The following is a 20929-nucleotide window of genomic DNA, read 5'->3' on the forward strand; positions in this document are numbered from 1 at the left end:
GAAATTTGCATAGGCCCAGATGATAAATCTCATCAAAAGGGGTCACAGTAGCTGGATGCAGTAACACACACCTCTACTTATAGCTCTGCAAGTTCAAGGTCAACAGTGGGGCAATGCAGGGAAGTGGCCAGTGTATATATATTTACATGCCTGGTTACATGCTACACTTAGTAGCTTTTCTAACTCTTAAACTTTTGTAAAGGAGATATTCTCTATATATACCTAATATTGTGGGCCTCAACTATACTTTTCATATGAGAATATCCCTACACAGTATGTTCCAGGGTGTAAAGGACTACCTCATGCTGGTAGTGATTTGGGAGCTTTCTTATAAGTCCAAACTATTCCTCAGCTCTTGCATACTCAGGAGTGTCTCCTGCACTGGGCTAGATGTCCAATACAAAGATGTCCATACCCTATTCCCTGAAGCCTTAAAATCAAAAGAATTATTTCCTTTGCTTTTTATTATCTGGATTGTATTAAGTGACTCCAGAAACCCTGATAAGTAACACATCCTCCCTTCTACTAAAATATTCTGTGCTTCCATGTCTTATCTCAGAGCCATCTTAGACCTTCACCACCACTGGATTCTCTGACTGACTACTCGGCATCCTCTTCTGTCTTCACTGTTTTCTGTTGTACGATTTTTTTTGTTGTTGTTGTTGCTTATTTTGCCCACTATGTGCCTTGTCTTTTCCATTTAAGTGGGGTTTGATTCTACAAGCTGATGCTTTGAATGTGTGTTCTTTGGCTAGTGGCACTATTTTGGGCAGGCTGTAGAACCTTCAGGAAGTGGGGCTTAGCTGACAAAATGGACCCCTAGGGACAGGCCTTTTAGGGCAATACCAATCTCCTGGTTTTAGGGGATTACACTCTTTGCTTCCCGGATAACTGTCATATGGGGGACCTCTAACACACTCTTCTAATACCATGAACTTTCCTACCATGATGGACTGAGGCCCTCTGAAACTGTGAGCCAAAATACATTTTCCTCCTCCAAGTTTTTCTATCAGATATCACATCATAGTGATGCTAAGTTATGTTAACAATGTCCTTGTTTAGTTAGGTGGTATTTAATAAGCCATTGCTAATTCCAAGATTATGAAAATAGTCCATACTTTTCTTCTAGATTTGATATTTTATCTTTCATTGGTAATTTATCTGGACTTTTTAAAAGGTGGAATAAAGCACAATTAAGATTTATGTTTTTCTCATGTAAAACTAACTCAAAGTCACTACTGAAAAGACCATTCTTTCCTTACTGCAAGGCAGTTTGTCCATATGCTCATTACTTTCGGTAAGCTGGTTCCTGCATTATAAAGAAGGGCTCATGCGGTAAGCAGCTGAGAGCTCCATTCAACAGCTAGCTACATGCTCTCAAAACTGATCTTTAGTCAGTACTTAACCTACATAAAGTCACTCAATATCCCCTCTTATAAAAAGGCAGGGAAACCCACTCAAGAGTTCCCCAGGGGCTGCCTTGTTCACGGACTTCCATCTGCTTCTCAAAACATCTCTCTCCTAAACCCAAAATATAAAATATGATCTGTAATATACAAGATTCATACCCACAAGTGCTCTCATTTCCTCCTCTTTGTCCTTCTAAGCCATCCAGCCATCACTTTTACACAGCCATTAAGTAGGCAGTTGCTTCATTGCCTTCTTCCACATCCCTTTAAGGTAATCTCTTCACTTCCCGTCTCATCTGCCACACCACTTTAAGCAAATCTCCAACTTTGCAGACTTGGTGAATGACTGTTTTGCTTAAGGTCCTCAGTTCAGTAATATCTCTCTCTAAAACTCTTGAAATTGTGTACAATGGCATAACACACACACACACACACACACACACACACACACACACACACACACACACAGACTTTATTATAAAGATACTTTAGGATTCAACCTAACAAGTCTAGCTACTGGCTACAGTCTACTGTCTAAGTCAAATATGCAAAGCCTATCTGTAGAGCACTGGGCAGTCCCTGAGACCCTTTCTAATCTTAAAGTCAAAACTCCTTTCATGAAAACAATTTATAGCCCTGTGTAACATCATGTACTTGAACTTCTAGGTACTGGAAAGCTGAAGTAAGAGGACCATTTCCACCCAAGTTCAAAGACAGCCTACACAATAGGAAACACCCATTCAAAACAGCACCCAATATAGTGTAGTAGTAGCACACAGACGGAATTACAGTACTGGGAAGACCAAGGCAAGATCAGACAGCAAGTTCCAGGACAGCTAATGCTACACAGTGAGGCCTTGTCTCAAAAAATAAAACAACAAAGAACTCGTCTTCTTCAATTCATTGGCATCTATGTTGGCAGTATAAGAGAGGATAAAACAGTTGACACCTTAGCAGTGGCACTGAACTGTCATAAGTTGTTATATGCTTTATGACTATATTTTCAACATGAAAGACAGCAGTTTTTTTTAAATTCCTTTTATATTTTTAAGGCTTGCTTATAGCCCAGGCTGGCCTATTTAGCTACTCAGCTAAACTTTTAATCTTGCTACCTACTACCTCCCAAGTGCTAGGATTACTGGCATGGAACCCTGGGCTTCATTCATACTGGACAATCACTCTACCAACTTCGCTACCTCCAAAACCCCTGGGAAGGTCTTTATCTCTTCTCAAAATTTAATCTTGTATGAGCTAGAGAGACGGCTAGCTGTATAAGCATGTTGCTCAGACGGAGAACATTATAGAAAACTATAATCAATCAAAATGCAGAGTCATGGAGTCCCACTGATGCATCTACAAAACATTCCAGTCCTCAAGGAACATTGCAGAAAAGGAAACAGAAAGACTGTAAGAGCTAGAGGATCAGGAGATTTGTTATGCCTCCTAGTAATATCAAGAGCTAAACCCAGAAGACCTCACCAACACGAAGGGAGGAAAACCCACAAGGCTTAACCCTACACAAAGATCTACAGGCAACTAAGAAATGGTGAGAGCAGGTCAAACAGTCTTCCTAGGGCAAAGTACACCAACTGATTACCAGATATCATATGGTTAGCTCTGAAAGCAACCAACCATCCATCCATCCAAGTAATATATACACTGAACAGGTTATATTTAGAAATGAATATATATGTATGTGTGTGCACATATAACAATTAATGAAGAGGCCATAACTTTGAAAGAACAAGGTGGGGATAGTATATAGGAGGGTTTGAAGGGAAAGGAGAAATGATATAATTATATTATAATCTCAAAAATGAAAGGAGAAAAAAGCATATTGTTCTATTTTAAAGGCTTACTTATGTTATGTATATGAGTGTTTTGTTTTGTTTCATGGAAGCTTGTCATATACCACATGCATGTCTGGTACAGTAAATACCAGAAGTGAATGTTGGAGCTCCTGGAACTAGATAAGAGTTCAGGATGGTCAGCAGCCACTGTGGTGATCTGAGTGAGAACGAACCCCATAGGCTCATCACTGAATGCTTAGTCACCAGGGAGTAGCACTACTTGAAAGAGTACAAAGGATTAGGAGGTGGGGCCTAGTAGGAAAAAGTCACTGGGATGGTCTTGGAGGCTGAGAAAGCCTGCACAGGCTTAGTCTGTCTGCCTTTGTCTCCCCCACCACCACCACCCTCTCCCTCCCCTCCCCCTACCTTTGGATCAGCTACTACTCTAGAAACATGTGTGCCTTCACGCTTCCCACCATGATGATAATGAACTAAACCATGGAAACTGTAAGCAAGCACCAATAAAATCTTTTTCCTTTTGTTTTGTTTTTTTGTTTAAGTGTTGCGTTGGTCATGGTATCTCTTCATAGCAATAAAATAGTGACTAGGAGAGCCATCATGTGGGTGCTAGAAACTAATTCTGAGTCTTTTGCAAAAACAGCAAATGCTCTTAACCACTGAGCTATCTTCTCCATCCCCAATCAGCAGTTCCTAATGAAATAATAAAATTATTAACTTTATTAAATCTTGGTGTAGGTTCTAGTTTAGTTTATTCCTCTTTGATCCTTTCTAGGGTAATAGTACCCTAGAATAAAACCTTCATGCTAGTTTCCTCTCCACATGAAACCAACAGAAGTCACCTCTGGACAGAGTTAAGGTTTATGGCTCCCATTTCAGAGATAGGTCTGCTGAGAAAACAGACACCTACAAACCCAGAGACAGACTGTTACAGTGCAGCTACCTGTACTCAGCAGCAGTGCCTTCAGGATCAACTTAAGGATGAACATGGACAAATAGCCTGTCTGTGAGGACAAAGAATATATAACAGAAAAGAGAAAATCAGGATTCAATACACAAAGCATTTTCTTTTCTCCCCAGAGTTATATTTGCACTTGAATGGGGTTGGCAAACTTTTCCTCTAAGCATCAATAATAAATATTGGGCTTTGTGGGCCATACAGTCTCCAAGGCAATTCTCAAGTTCTACCTTGGTAATGAAAGGAAACTTAATAAATGAGGGTATTTACAATAAAAGGGGACTGAGAAGGACTGGGTTAGTGAACCAGGGTCTGCCAATTTTTGCTCTGAGTTCTGCGTATCTAGCAGGTACTCAAGTAAAAGCCAGATGAATACATGAATGCTTTAAAAAACTTGTTTGGTTAGAAATGTTATAAAAGACACAGCAAGACTCCTTGACAGCAAACCAGTTTTTCTTTTGTTATATCTTTACTCAAGGGTGATATGCTGACCTGTGCTGCCTACTGTTCTGCTGAAGTTTTATGCCACAGCTTAGGCTTACAAGATCAACAGGATCAACTTAGGGAGCTGAGCATGTAGCTCTATGGTAGATCATGTGGTTAGCATGGATTCAATCTTGTAGGTATAAGGACACAGATATTAAAGTCTGATTTTCATGAACCTACAGAGATACGACACCTACCTTGAAAATCCAAATAGTTGCAAAACCACAAAGTGCTAACATATACTCAACAACATCTAGAAAAATAATCATTCTAACTTCATAGCTATTGTTTTTGAAAGACTAAAAAGATCAGTGTCTGGGAAGAGTGGTAGAGTTCTTGCTAACATACACAAGGCCTTGGATTTAATCCCTAGCACCACAAAACAAGCAAATAGCTGGTATCCCACAGGCTGATTTTTCTTTCAGTGAAGATGCAGCCCCTTGAAGTAAGGGGTAACAAATATCTTGACAAGAGGCCTACCTACAGGTCACTGAAGAGCAGTTGTACATGCAGGGCCACGTTCGTATAGAAGGCAATACAATGAAAACAACAATGGACTGCCTTAATTCTCAAGTCAGCTTTGACTTTGACACTGTCTTTTTAATGCTGAGTCCAAGCCACTCACATGGAGGCAGGCATGCTACCTGTCTTTTCTATCCCACAGGAGTCTCAGGAAGAGCCTCTTAGATAGTGACAACAAAAACACAGTGACATAAACTAGTACAAAACTCACATCAGAACTGGGTGACTTTTAAGTCAACAACTGCAGTTCATAACTAGAGAGAAGGGTGCAGTCACTACTCTAAGACTCATTTGTTTGCAGCCCTCTGGTCAACAAGGACACTGTGTAACAGGCCTGCTCGCCACATAATAGATCACTTGTTAGGAATTAGTTGAAAATGCCTCACCTCTACCTGAGAGGATACCACAATTTGTCAGAAGTGTCAGGCAATGGTTTATAACCGAAGTTCATAAGTGATGTGTCAATTATTTTGCTAACACAAACTTTCTAGTTGCTTACACTAAGCATTTACCATTGCAGAAGAATAAAGACAAGTACAGACACACTCCACATAGTGGCATTTCTATACATGGCCAGTGGTTTCATAGCTTATATTGCCGGGTGATTCCATCGCTGTCTCAGTTTTCACTAGTTTATGCTCACGTGTGTCCATGGCTAGCTAACACATGTGTGACCCCATTCTTCCTGGGAAAGGATTCTGTGTGCTTGGAATATCAACTGCAGGAAATAACCTTAGAAACTCCTAACACTGTGAAAAGCTTATTATCTATGCCTAAGAGGAGTTTGCAATTAAATAATCAGACAACACGGTATTCTCCCAATTTATAACTGGAAGGAGCCCTAAAAAGTACTGCTTACTACATATTATCATTTCATATTGCTTATGAAACATGTAATATTTTATATTGCTTTGAAGAAAGTTCACAGTGATAAAAATGGATGCTGCATGACATCAAAAGCAGGTAAAAAATGGCTATCAAAGGGAAAACAGTAAGGAGGAAAAAGTAAGGGACAGTGTCTATGGTGGTGACTCCTTATTGATAATTTGAATGGATTTAGACTCATCCTGGACATATACCCTCAGTGTATATAAGAGGTTGTTTTCAGTGGAAGGAAGACCTGCCCTGAAAGTGAGTGGAGCCATCTCAAGAGCTGGGATCCCAGACTGCATAAAAGGGGGGTGGAGTGGGGGAGCAAACAGCCCCGGCACTAATGGCTTTCTGCTTACTGCCTATGGATATACTCTAACAGCTGCCCAGCATTCTTGCTATCATAACTGTACCCTTGAACTGTCAGCCAAAACAAACCCTTAAGTTGTTTTTGTCAGTTTTATAAAACATAAAACACTCATTCATTCCGAGTATGTAGCCCCTGAGACTACCCATGCACATACTGACAGTACTAAGTGGACTCAGTGGGTTTATAAAAAATAAAAGGCACATGGGGAGAGATGGTTCATCATTAAAAGTGTGTATTGGTCTATCGTTTGGTTCCCAGCAACCATATCAGACAGCTCACTACTGCCTGTAACTACAGCTCCAGGGACTGCATTGCTCTCTTCTGGTTTCCATGGGCACCTGTGAGCATACACATGCACACAACACACACACACCCCACCACACACAATTTAAAAAAACATTCAGTGGCAGGGCGCATGTAACTGGAAGGGAATAGTTATGTAGGATGAAAGACATCGTAAAGGAGGGAGTATGGGAAGATTTGATAATTTACATTCCTAAAATATTAAAAATAAATAAAAATTTAAATTTGTGGTTGTTTGAATGAAAATGGCCCCCATAGGCTCATAGGCAGTGGCACTATTAGGAGATGTGGCTTCATTTGAGGAAGTGTGCCACTTGGCCTAGGCTTTGGGGTTTCAAATGCTCACGCCAGGCCCAGTGTTTCTCACTCTTCCTGCCCAACTGGATATAGAACTCTCAGCTACCTCTCCGGCACCATGTCTGCCTGTTTGCGGTCATGCTTCTGCTACTGACAATGAACATAAACAAGTCCCAATTGCCAAAAGCAAACACCAATGATCATAGTGTTTCATCACAGCAATAGTAACCCTAATTAAGACAGTACTGTGTGTGTGTGTGTGTGTGTGTGTGTGTGTGTGTGTGTGTGTGTGTGTGTGAAGGTCAGAGGACAAACTCATAGGAATCAGTTTTCTCCTTCCATTATGTGAGTGCTGAAGAGCAAACTTAGGCTGTCAGGCTCGGCAAGTATCTTTACCAGCTAAACAATCACAACAGCCCAGGGACTTCTTCCCCTCCCCACAGAAATGAGATAAGCAACTAATATAAATGCCGTAAGTCTATAGGATCTACTTGCTAATTTGAAAGTAGTTGGTGTTATTTCTCCCACCAGTTAGTACAAATAATATGAGTACTTAAGAGGTTACAACATTTTAGAAAAAAATAGATTACTTAGGAGAAACATCCTTTAACCATCACCCAGATAACACAAGAGCATTTCAGACAGCCTATAAGTAGAAGTAATATAATACAGGCAACAACAGCTATACCATAAAACATGGACTCTAGGCTTGTTTTTTGCTATCATTTTTCCAGTTTCACATCTTTAGTATCACAACTAGCTTTAGGTAACAGTCCATCTACTAGGAGCCAGAGTTACAGACTAAAAATTTTAAAATACAGTGTGCATAGTTTTTGTGAATCTTATCACTTAGGTAATTCTTAACCAGGCTTATGTGATCTAAGTATGTTTTGTTCCATCAAGTATGCAGGTGGAGGAGTGGTGCAGAAAAAATACCGAAGGGGCACCGCATACTGCTCCAACAGTTCCTTTCCGGTATTTTCACAATGCCCAATCTCTAAAAAAGATTTTATTTGGACAAAGGAATTTAAATGGCTAAAATGCATTTGGAAACACTGTTCTAGATCCCCAAGAGCCAACCTGAATATGGTTAGCCTTCATTTTCATAACACAGAGGTCAGATGGTGAACTTCAATCCAAAATGTAGATAATGACAAATCTCAGTATCTGTACAAATGCTTGCTCATCCACCAATTTCATATTCAAAAACTATTACCACAGGGCTGGAGAGAAGTTAAAGAGGGCTCAGAAGTTGAAAAGCATTAGTGTACTACTTTTGCAGAGGACCCAAGCTCAGTTTCTAGCACCCACATCAGGCAAGACGGACAGAATGGAGCCATCAATAAACATCAGGCTAACATCAGTGTTACCCTGCAGAATAGCTCTGTCCAAAACAGTAAGTCAGAATCCTCATGTGACTCAAGACTGTGAAATGGGTGGGTATTGGCAGCAGGTTCAGAGTGTGAGGACAGACGAGTGAAGGTCATCATCACTCACTGTGCTTGGGATGTTTCTTATCTGAATATATTCATGGTTTCTGAATTTTTAATCTTGAGTTGATGAGAGATGGCACAGTGGGTAAAGAAGTTTGCAGCCAAGATGAGTTAGATCTCCAAGACCCACATGGTGGAAGCAGAAAACTGACTCCTTCGAGCTCTTCTCTGACCGACCTACCTACACACACACACACACACACACACACACACACACACACACACACACACTCACTCACTCACAAATGCAACTCCATTTGTTATATGTGGAGAGATGGCTCAGTGGTTAAGAGAAGTGCCTGCTCTTCCAGAGGTCTTGAGTTCCATTTCCAGCAACCACATGGTAGCTCACAACTATGTACACTGGGATCTGACACTCTCTTCTGGCATGCAGGTGTACATGCACATAGAACACTCCTCTACTTAAAATAAATAGACAAATATTTTAAAAACAAACAAAAAACAAATTTAAGTCCAGCGTCTATTATTCAGGGGCTGGGAATGGAGCTATGATAAGAGTACCTGCCTAGAATGAATGAGACCCAAGGTTCAATTCTCAGCATGACAAAAACTAAAGAAAAGTACGCTCTTACTTTGAGGGTTTTTATTTCCTAGTGTTATTCCTCTCAAAGAAGAAAAAGAGGCTTCACAATATTAATGATAATCACTGGCAAGTGCTGTTAATCACTGAACTTTACTACTGCGTTAGGTCGAAAATTATCACTGTTTTACAGAGGCATGGAAGTGTTAAGTGATTGCTCAATATCATTTGGCTATTAGAGTAATACCTAGGATGTGAAACTAGGATAGCCTGACTCTATAGTCTTGGCACTTAACCACGGCCACTGGATCTTCTGAAGAGAAGGGAATCCAAATTAGAGGAGCCTCATTCCTAAAATGCATCATCAACAACAACAAAAGTTGAAGTAGGAAAAAAGGTGTCTTCTTAAGAGGATTCTTGAGGTGACAACTCTTAGCAAAAGAGAAAATTCCTTTTCCCCCATCACTATGAATTTATCTTTTGCAAGTACTTTAGTAACATATATTAAAACACTTCCAGCTGCACTTAAGAAATAAGCATTCCTAAATTTCTAAATAAGAATTCTCTAAATTCCTAAACTATAAGAAAAAAATTTCCATGTTAGTATCACATAATTCCTAGAATAAATTTTATGATTGGCTGAAATTAATTATATAATAAACAGCAATCTAAAAAAATAATCTTTTTCTTCATAAGAAAATTAGTCATGCAGATCTGAACTCAGGATAATTTCTTCAAGTTACGTGGTCACCAGCATTGTGTAACTGCTAACAATAATTACATACTACTCAATTCACCCCTCAAATCCTACCCACCAGAAACAAGAGGCCTTAAAGTCTTATGATGCTAACTTAAATGTGTCTTCACTTACTTTTGATTTTTAAAAAAAATTAAGTTCTACGTCCACTTACATAGGGTTACAGGCTTGAATCTCTACTCACACAGTTGAGGTTGATGAGCAAACAGCTGTCCTGTGTCTTGAGACAGACATTAGCTTCCTGCCTTCCCTATCCTCATAAGCAGCTACTTAAAGTTTGAGTTTTATGCAAGAAAACATTTTAAAGCCTTCAGTGTTTTACTGCAGCAGACTTCAGATTCATTCCTGTAACACATTTAACATGAAACAGAGTTGAGACAGTTAAAATTTATCATGTAAATTTATCACATTTTAATAATCTAAAAGTTAAGAGAATGCCTTCACTATGTTAGTGACACAAAAAGGGGGTATTGACACTAATGAAAAAAATGTAGTAATACATAACCACAGCCTACCAATTCTTCTACCCCGGAGCGTAGGCTATGTGAGCAAGAGTTATTTTTATAATCATTTAACCCAAAGTTAGTTAAACTAGGTATTCCTTAATTTTTCTGATGCTTAGCAATTTATTTAGAATAACTGCCACATCTTCACAAGTAGTAGAGGCCCTTCAGTGCTCCAAGGATAGCTCTGTCACAGCTCTGAGAGGCAGAGGTCCTAATCTTGTTCTGACAGTAGGAGTTAGTAGCTTTGTTTGACATGAGCTATAAAGACCTGTAGCCCAGGTCCCCCGTTTCTGTCCCTACAGTACCACTACTGCAGATGAATAAAGTGGGGGGCTTCTACGGAAAATAAAGACTACATTTCTGTAAGAAACATGTAATCCTACTCAAACTGAACTGTTAAAACACAAGAAAACCACAATGTTTACAAATTAGGAGGTAACCATAGGTAATATAAAATCCTATTTCCATTTCAAGCAGTCATAATGACATTTTCAATTGCAGAAATAAATAGAAATATTTTAGAGAAGATTCCATTAAAAATTTATACTCCTATATGAAAATGACATATATTATTTAAGAATTTGATGCAGGGACTACAAAGAGCGATCAAGTAGTAAGGGCTCTTGCAGCAAAGCCTGAAGATCTGAGTTTGACCCCCAGAACCCATCAGTGAAAATAGAACCGACTCAAGCTGTCCTTGGACCTTTACATGCATGGCTTGGTGTATGTGTACCCTCTTCCAACCATATCCTCCACAATAAATACAAGAATGTAAGAAAACTGATGCTGAGTACTCTTAAGCAGTATTATTGCCCTTATCTTTATCCAATCCATTTTTAAAATTCTGGCCTTACTGCTACAAAACAGAGCTATACAAAGGCAGATTTTAGGCTTAGATGGCTCAATGTTTTTCTTTCTTATTGGCAAGAAACTTCAGGCAAAATAAATTTCAATAAAATTGTTCTTGAAAATCCAGATAATCATCTTTCTTGTATATGCACACTGGCTTCAATATATGTATACTGTTCTCATTATCCATAGTAAAGTTTAGGACAGGCTTTACTATTTCATAAATATAGGATAAATACTTAACAGATGCAGGATGACTTAAAAAAAAAACACAAGAAATACCTTTCAAAGTCACTAATTTTTACAAATATTTTAATACTTGGCATTATCTAATGCTGAAATACTGCATATATGTTATGCTATGCTATAAAGACATAAGTTTATTTAAAACAAATATTTCTTTTTAATCTACACAAACACAAAAGATCGAAGAAATACTTCAATATTTCACAAAGTCTGTAACTTCCTAGAATACCTTTCACCCAAGAGTTCTGCAGACACGCTTCACCCTCCTTCCTACAGAAGTCTCTACATGCACACTCTTTGCAGACTCTGGAACTAAGGCTGGATCTTTCTGTCTCCTTAACCCAGTGCTCTTGAGCCTCAGGCTTGATCAGATGACAGGTCACAGTGATCAACTTTATTTACAGCAAGCCATGTCTGGAACTGAGTATCAGATAGTCAAGTACAACACTAGTAAATCAGCTTTATCAGGAACATGACAGAATGGCTATAAATTTAGGAAAGCCATCTCTCTCTTTGGAGTAACAATTATAGAGATCTGGAGGGAGCAATCTCAAGAAAAGAAAACAGTGAAAGAGAAAAAGAGCAGGTTTATCTCAGATGGTGCAAAAGTGCTTAAAACAATCCACAAACTGTAGGAGACAGCTTCCTGTCCAACACTACTGTTAAAGGGGGCACAACAGCTGAAACAGGTTCCCTCTTGCATCTTTGAGCTCACACAATTAAAGACCAGAGACTAATCATCTGAGTCACTTTGACTGTTGTAGATGATTCAGGAAAAATTATCAGAAAGGGTTAAAGCTGGTAGACAGAGGTTATATGAGGGCTGCTATACACTGAGTTTCAGGCTGTATCTCCACCCTGGTGACAGTGTGACAGTACAACAGGAAATTAACTTTGAAGAAAAAGACCCCAGCAGATCGCATACTAATCAGAAAACCCAAATTAATCCCTGACTAAGACATGGGTGGACACATACCTCCTAATGTGGTATAAAGAGACGCTGATACCATAGATAGGCATTTCCTAACCTTAGTCATAAACACACTGATAAGCCCAATCTGACAGATATTCTACAATAAGTTTGCCACTCCAGAAGAACCGGTGCCTCTAAGAACATAAACAAACAAAGGAAATGTCTCTAAGAACATGAGTGAGGACAAAGAGATGTGGCAGAAAATGACAAGGAGTGGTCCAGGTTAGATTTCTGGGACTGAAATAAACAAGTTAATGAACATTTACTGGAGTTGGGAGTTGGGAATTTGGTGGTCCATAAGTATGCACCTATCACCAGGACTGAGGCAGGAGGACTGACATGAGTTTCAAACCAGACTGTGTGTCAGAGACCTGGTCTCAAAAAACAAAATGAAACAAACAAACAAACAAAACAAAAAGCCAAAATAAAGATTATTGAGAAAACTAGTTAAAGCAGACAATTAGAGAATATTGGTTTTATATTTTCTTAATCTGGTAACAATAATGTCCTTATAAAATATAATATCCTTGAATTTAGGAAGGGCATAAGTTAACAGTTTTTTGTTGTTGTTGTTGTTTGGCTGGCTATTTTCTGGTTTTGGTTTTTTGAGGCAGGGTTTCTCTGTGTAGCCTTGGCTATCCTGGACTCACTTTGTAGTCCAGGGTGGCCTCGAACTCACAGCAATCTGCCTGCCGCTGCTTCCCTGGGTGCTGGGATTAAAGGCGTGCTAACCCACGTCCCCTGGATGGGGAGGCCTGGTGGCACTCAGAGGAAGGACAGCAGGCTACCAAGAAGAGACTTGATACCCTATGAACATATACAGGGGGAGGAGGTCCCCCTCAGTCACAGACATAGGGGAGGGGAGTAAGGGGAAATGAGAGGGAGGGAGGAATGGGAGGATATAAGGGATGGGATAGCAATTGAGATGTAATATGAATAAATTAATAAAATATATTGAAGGCGTGCTCACCACCATGTCTGGCTCACATTAATGTTCATATGCTGAAAGAAGACACGGTAATACAATATGATGCACACAAGTCAACTCTCCAGCCAGGAGAAACACCAACTGTTGATAGAAATGCTTGCTGGGCAACAACAGGACCTGAGTTAGATCCCCAGAACCCATGCAAACAAACAAACCACCCCAACCAAAAAGAACAAGAAACAGAAGAGTACAACGCTGGCAAGTCAGACAGGAGGCGCCCTGGGAGTCTCTGGCCAGGCAGCCTCGTCTAGTAGGCTGTCCCCAAGTCAGGGAACCCAAATCTGCCTCAAAAGACAAAGTGGATGTCTCCTAAGGAATGACTTCTGAAACTGTCTCTCTGTGTGTGTGTGTGTGTGTGTGTGTGTGTGTGTGTGTTGAATTGTGCACATATAGCCACAAAAACCAACAACCACAATCAAAGAACACTGTGACTAGAATAAAATACATAATACTTTTGGCAAAATATTAAGGGAGGTCAGACCCTGCTAAGTGGCACACAGGAATTATTTACATGGCTCTGTAACTTTTTATATGCTTAAATTTCAGAATATTTAGAAAGTGCTAGAAACTGATATTCTAATGATCACAAGCATCTAGTAAAACAAAACCAGTTTCCTATCTTACAACTGTATTCAAGCCCCAGTCTAAATTGAGCTGACTTATGGTCAACACCCACAATGACCTATAGGAAACAGGGTCTGACAGAACACCACAGACCAGTGCTCACTGACACATGCCGTACAAATGACAAGCTGTGCTGCACAGATTTGAGATTTCCTCGCTCCACCTTCCTTACTGTACGGTGGAGCCTCTGCCATGCTTCACTGAAGTTGAAGAGGTAAACCTCCCAGAGCACCGTCTCTAATCTGCAATGTCTCCTTGCTAAAAACTCCAACTTCAGCTAATTTCTGCCAGGTAGCAAGGCAGAAGCAAACCAACAGCTAATGATCGACCAAGAACATCAACAAAAAATATCAAGATGTATCTTCTGCCTAAAAATAACGTTGTTATGCCAATAAATGCTGAGGAACACACATTGACTACAGAGAATTGTGCACTTGGAGAAGAAAGCCACAGAAGGCTAATCATTGACATCAAAACACCAGAGATAAATCACAAGCACTCCAGTGATATAAAAACAAACAAACTAAAGCTAAAAACAAAACGAAACAAAACAAAAAAACAACTGAGTAAATGGTATGGCCCAGTAGTAGAGTGTTGCTTTGCAAGTTTACAGATTTGTTCCTCAGGACCAAAGACAATATGCTCACCCTGCTCATAACTTCCTTTCCTTAAAACTTGCTGAGAGGCCTAAAGCAGCAGTTCTCTGTTCTAGGAAAATTTCACAATAAACACAGGAGAAAGGAGAGTGACAAATCGTGTACCCTGCTTTGTCTCGTAGAGGGAGAAGCAGGAATTGGAGCCCACTGGGCTAACAAGAACAGGGAAGCATTCAGCTTCCTGTGCTAAACTGGATCCAGCTTCCACCAGGTAGTGGCCATCTAAGGCAGAATATCTACTAGTCCCTCTGCTGCTTCTTTGTAGGCCTTGCTTTACAGCTACTCTATGCCTACTTTCAGGCAGTCTCTGTAATAGGCTGCTCTGATGGATCAAAGTCCACAGCACACATTACCAGATTTTACAAAACACTTTAATAGCAAAGTTTTCTCACTCCTATCTCAATCCCTGCCTTTGATTCCTATCCCAGGTACTTTTTAAAAAGTAGGTTAAATCGTCTATCTCAAGCCCCCTGCAGAGTGGCACATGCCCTTAATCCCACCACTTGGGAGGCAAAGGGAAGATGTCTGTGAGTTCGAGGCCAATCCCAGTTTACAAAGTGAGTTAAAGACAGCTAGGATTACACAGAGAACCCTGGTGTGCGTGCCCCCCCCCACACACACATACACCTCTGCCAGACCTCTCTATTTGCTTTCATATATTTTCTCTAATATCTAAATGTAATGATCACTTCCTTGAATGCAGCAGGTAGATGATACTGTCATAAAAGAATCAGAATGACATACACTATGAATAAAACCAGACCAACTCAAACCTAAAATTTAACCTAATTTAAACCTGAAAGACCAGATTTAAGAAATACAGGCGTGGACACTCTAACACAAAGACACAGGCAGACACAGAAATTGAGCTTCCTCTCCAGGTAAGAAGGCCTACACCTGTAACACAGCAGACACACACACACACAGACACACAGACACACACACACACACACACACACACACACACACACACACACACACACACACACACAGTTTCCTCTCCAGGTAAGAAGGCCCATACCTGTAACTACAGCATTGAGAGGCTAAGGCAAGAGGATGGCAAATTCCAAGCAGCTCAGGTTAATACTGAGTTTCAAGACGGCCTGGTAAATAGAGATGTTCCATCTCAAAATACAATAAATGTGGGGCCCAGCGGTTCGGCACATGCCAACTCTGCCACATTATATCCTCTGGGGCCAACATAAGTGGCCTGTACATCTTTGGAGCAGCTGAGGCTGGGAGTCAACCTGGAGAAGATCAAGGTCTCTCAGGAAGCTGTAGAGTTTACAGCACAGCAATGCAGAATGCTACACAGAGGCCTTGCCGGTTGGGCTTCCAGCTAGAAACAGGCTCCCCCGCCCGACGCCAAAATCATGTCTTCACTGTGAAGACTGCAGAGGAAAAAAACCCATTGACGAATGTCTTAAAACTCAGCATTTGGGAGACAGAGGCAGGCGGATTACTGTAAGTTCAAGTCCAGCCTGGTCTACACAGAGAAACCCTGTTTCGAAAAAACAAACAAACAAAAACACTCACAAAAAAACTTTCTCCCTCCTGTCTCAAGAAAACACTTCTGTAGCCAAATGCCTGAGATATTTAAGGTTTTTCTGTGCCCTGTTCCAACAGCCAAATTTCTACAGAAACTAATGATTTTCCATTTAAAATAAGGAATTTGAGTGAAAGAGTCAAGTTCTTGGTAACAATAGCCTCTGTCCTTCTGCAGGAAGTTCTTTATAATAGGGAAAAACAAAAACAAAAACAAATCACTAAACACACTATACTGTATCACCTTCACAAGCAAAATGTTGGTGTTGCTGTATCATGTTTTACTTGTACGTTTATATTTTATGAAGGAAATACTTTTATTCCAAATAAGATTGAGTATTTACAGCTATAACCAACTTTGTTCTTATGAATGTACAATTAAATAAAAACAAAGTATAAACTGGGGAGAGAGCCAGGACTAAATCAAGTGTTTTACTTTCTAAAAAGAGAAGATCCTCATTTCTAAATGAGATGATTGTTTTATTTTTAATATTAAATTTTAAAAATGGTGTTTTGCCAACATGAATGGGAGAAATCTCAACAAACCCCACCTCTAGATGAAACACTACAGGTAATTAAGCACTGATGAGAGAGAGAATCCATCTGCTCAAGAGACAAACCCCTTGAAAGGAGATCCAGTCCTAAGCAGTCAGTCCAAAACATATACATACATACATACATACATGTGTGTATGTATGATCAACAATAAATGAACTCAACATATTGTATTTACAAATTTATGTGAACACTAATAATTAAGCTGAATGGTGGTGGAGCACGCCTTTGACCCCAAGCACTTGGGAGGCAGAGGCAGGCAGATTTCTATAAATTTGAGGCTAGCCTGGTCTACACAGCAAATTCCAGAACAGCCAGAACTATACAGAAAAACCCTGTCTCAAAAAAGCCAAACCAACAATAATTAAAGAATAAGAGTCCATGAATTTGAGAAAGGGCAGAGAAGTTGGAGGAAGGAGAGGGAGAAGGAAATATGTAAATACAGTACTCATACATGACATTCTTAAATAATTTAAGAAACTAAGGCTGTTTCTTAGCACATGTATTTGAAAGGATTAATTACATACTTATTAGGTTATCCTATTTTGTATATGAAACAGACTGAATCTTGAATTCTTATGTTTTACAATTATGTTTAAGTCTTTAAAAAATAAATTATTTTGTCTCTTAAAAAATTTAAAACGGCCGGGCAGTGGTGGCATACATCTTTAATCCCACCACTGGAGAGGCAGAGGCAGGTGGATTGCTTTGAGTCCAAGGCCAGCCTGGTCTACAAATCGAGTCCAGGACAGCCAAGGCTACACAGAGAAACTCTGTCTCGGAAAACCAGGAAAAAAAAAGGTTTAAAATGTGACTTACATACAGAACACTGCAAATGGTTAAAAGTGAAAAGAAATATCACAACAGCTGGCTTTTAAAAGACTAGCCCTTCAAGTCCAAAAATTATTCTCCATTCTCTCAGAGTTATAAGTGTATTAGTACTGTCCAGATACCTACTTCCAGATTAATCACCTTCCTGAACACAAATCACTCATTAGGTAAAATGTGTAGTCTTGAAGGAAATAAACTGCAAGACCAATCTAGTTGTGTAGACAATAAGCCTCTCCCCAAGTCTTAACCAGTTAGAACACCATGTAAAATTTAAATTCTACCATTCACCAAACAGCAACAGCAAAAAGTAGTGACAGAGCTCTTAAACACAAAGCTCCCAAGAATTTATTGGGATAAATAACCCAAGCCTTTATTTCCCTACACGCTCCTCTGACCACTCATGCTGGCTGACAGCTAACTCACAAATGCTATGTGCTGGTAGTGGGATAAATATATGTGAAGAAAACTAGATATAGAATCACAGCCGTTTCTCAGGTCACTAGGCATATTCCACTCGGTAATTCACCCCACTACACTCTGAGCCTGTCTTGTTCATCACTGCATGGCATCTCTAGTTTCCAGCCTACCCATTTAAAACAGATGTTTTAACAGACACATTAGAGTTTGTGTGGTAGGGTAATACTTGGTTTACATTTTCCCACTTTATACAGAAAGTACACCAAATACAATCACTCTCACAAAATTCAGGTTACCAACATCTTTCCCACTATTAAGTTTTATAGAATCAGTGACAGAATGCTGTAACAGTATAGCATACACTAACCTGGTCTAAATTACCTTTCTTTCTTTTCTATCCTTAAATAATCAGCAGAAAATTAAACTATCACAGTCTAAATGTAGTAGATAACAAATCTTTTATTGACAAGATTTTCTGATCTTATTCTCTTCAAAAATTTGTACCAAAAATGATACTCAAAAGCGATTTAAGATAAAAAAAAAAATCAACAAAAAATTACAAGTGTGAAGAATATAGTCTCCTTCTCACCCCACTACAATGCACATATGTGTATTTTCACTTTTTAAATGCTAAAAAATCATTACTACCATTACTAATTCATTGTTTGCCTTAACCAGAAGAAAAAGTAGAAACACATTAACTCTGAACCTACTTATCATCAGACTGATCTGCACTGACCTGACCTCTACACTGCATGGCCATAACCTTGACAACTCAAGCTCCTGGAGTAGGAAGACCTTCCACCCCAAGAGCAGGCTTTTCTCTTCTAATTGGCTTGTGGTTTGAAAAGCCACAAAATGAACTGCTAGGTACTGGGCTTTCTCAAGTTAGCTAGTACCCAATTTCCATTTCTCTAGCACAGGGCTCAGTAAAAACTCTTTATTGGTCTTAAACCTGAAAAATCTACTAGATTCCAGCACTGGCCTCAATACAAGGAAGTCAAAGTCCCCAAGGCCTACCTTTAAATTGGCTAGAACCAAAGATTAAAGAGATGGTGTAGAGGGTAAAAGTGTTTGCTGTACAAGCCTGAAGCCTGAGTTCAATCCCTAAAACCCACATTAAAAAACTGGATGTGATAGCATATACCTACAATACTAGCATTCCTATGGAAGTTCATAGCCACGCAGCCTGGAGTATAGAGAAGCAGAAACAAAAAAGACTGCTTTAAGAAGATGAACAAGAACCAACTCCCAAAAGGTGTCCTGACCTCTACACACAGCTGCCCACTATAAGTAAGTTAAAAACAGAAGTCAAAACAAAGCTTTGTTTGTTTCTTTTAAAATAAAGAAGAATGGGAATCAAAGATCTCAAGAGATAAAATTTAAAACACTGGAAATTTTCTGAAATGATCAATGAATATCTTTTGCTATGTGACTGTGAGTGGGTGTCTCAAAGCCCAGAACCAAAAGCATCAGAGATGCAAATCCCTTACTACTCTCTTCCTAAAGAACTGGTTTCTGAAAACCACTCAAAGCCAGCACTTCCTCGGTAGCTCTTGGGAATTCTTTGTTTTATTTTTTGTTTTTATTTGTTTGGTTTTGGAGACAGGGTCTCTCTGTGTAACAGAGCTCTTCTGGATTCTATTTGTAAACCAGGCTGGCCTTGAACTCCCAGAGATCTGCTTGCCTCTGCCTGCCCAGGGCTGGGATCAAAGGCATGCACCCCCACACCCAGGGTTCTTGAGGATTCTTAACACTACATGAATCATAGGGAAAGGCAATGTTTAACACTGAAGGAACACAGTAAGTACATATCTAAAGTGGAAGTGAAAATGGTTTTAAATTATTGTGAAAGTGGTAACTTCAAAATATTTCAGTTCACTAACAGGCCAAAGTGTATGCCTCCAAAAAATATCCTTCAGCCTTGTTAATCCTTAGTTTGAGAAATATTCCTATACTACCAGAGAGGTCGCTCACTGAGCCTGAGGATGCAGGTGGTGGACAGAGAGAACTGAATACCTCCAGAGTTCTCCTCTGCCTCCACACATGGTACTTGGGCAGCCTTATGCACATCATACACAAAATAACAAATGAAATATAAAACAAAAATACTCATTTAGATGTTATATAAGAAAGCTGATGCTTACTGAAATCTGGCTCACACTGTCAAGGAGACTGGGATGAGGCAGGAAGGCTGTCAAAAGTTTGTGGCCAGCTTGGGCTACACAGTGAAATGCTGTCTGAAAACAAAAACAAAATACAAGAAGGAAGAGTGGGAGGAACCTACATTTAGTGATTCTGGAAACTACAACTTTTCATTGTTTTTTGGTATGTCTCACTAAGTAGCACAGGGTGGCCTTGAACTTCTAAGCCACCTGCCTAAGCCTCCAGAATGCTGAGGTAGGCATGCGATCACCATGCCTACCTAATGCTGACTTTTAGAATGTTTCTTTTTTTGAGTTTTGAGTCATTGCATTCCCAAAAGAATTCGATGAAAGGGAGGGGGAAGGCAGTGTTGTAAACTTCAGAGAAACAGCACTTGCAATTTCAGTTTTAGTAAATGTTTTTGGTTAGGGAGACATAACAAAGTATGCTGGGGCTGAGATATAGCTCAAATGGTAGAATGTCTTACCGGCACACCTGCAGCCCTGAGCTCAACCCCAAGCACTACATACACTGGGCACAGTGGCACACACCTAAAACCCCAGTACTCAGGAGGGAGGACCAAAAATGCAAGGACATTCTCGGGCTTGACAATAAGCTGAGGGCACTGACCTGAGGCTCTACCTTAAATTAAAATTTTTAAAAAGAAGTGATTATTAACTAATCATAAAAAATTGGCAGGGACCAAGTAGTATTTAGCGCCACCTTACTATTTAGAAGGATAACTAAATCTTTATGGTAATACTCAAATTACCAATACTC

At 39.6% G+C, this 20929-nt stretch overlaps 1 protein-coding gene across 7 annotated transcripts in view; it reads right to left on the minus strand.

The window, feature by feature from the left end:
• ZFAND6 (zinc finger AN1-type containing 6) overlaps positions 1-20929 on the minus strand; it is a 70835-nt gene that overhangs the window by 21916 nt on the left and 27990 nt on the right. Inside the window, exon 2 of one of the 7 annotated variants that reach the window (XM_084767633.1) lies at positions 9999-10159. The exons of the other annotated variants lie outside the window; for them this stretch is intronic. The gene's annotated coding sequence lies outside the window, so the exon portion shown is untranslated. The remainder of the gene's footprint in view (positions 1-9998; positions 10160-20929) is intronic. 7 annotated transcript variants of the gene reach the window in all.

The sequence above is a fragment of the Acomys minous genome (assembly GCF_964271855.1).
Source record: "Acomys minous genome assembly, chromosome: 2".
NCBI classification, from domain to species: Eukaryota; Metazoa; Chordata; class Mammalia; order Rodentia; family Muridae; genus Acomys; species Acomys minous.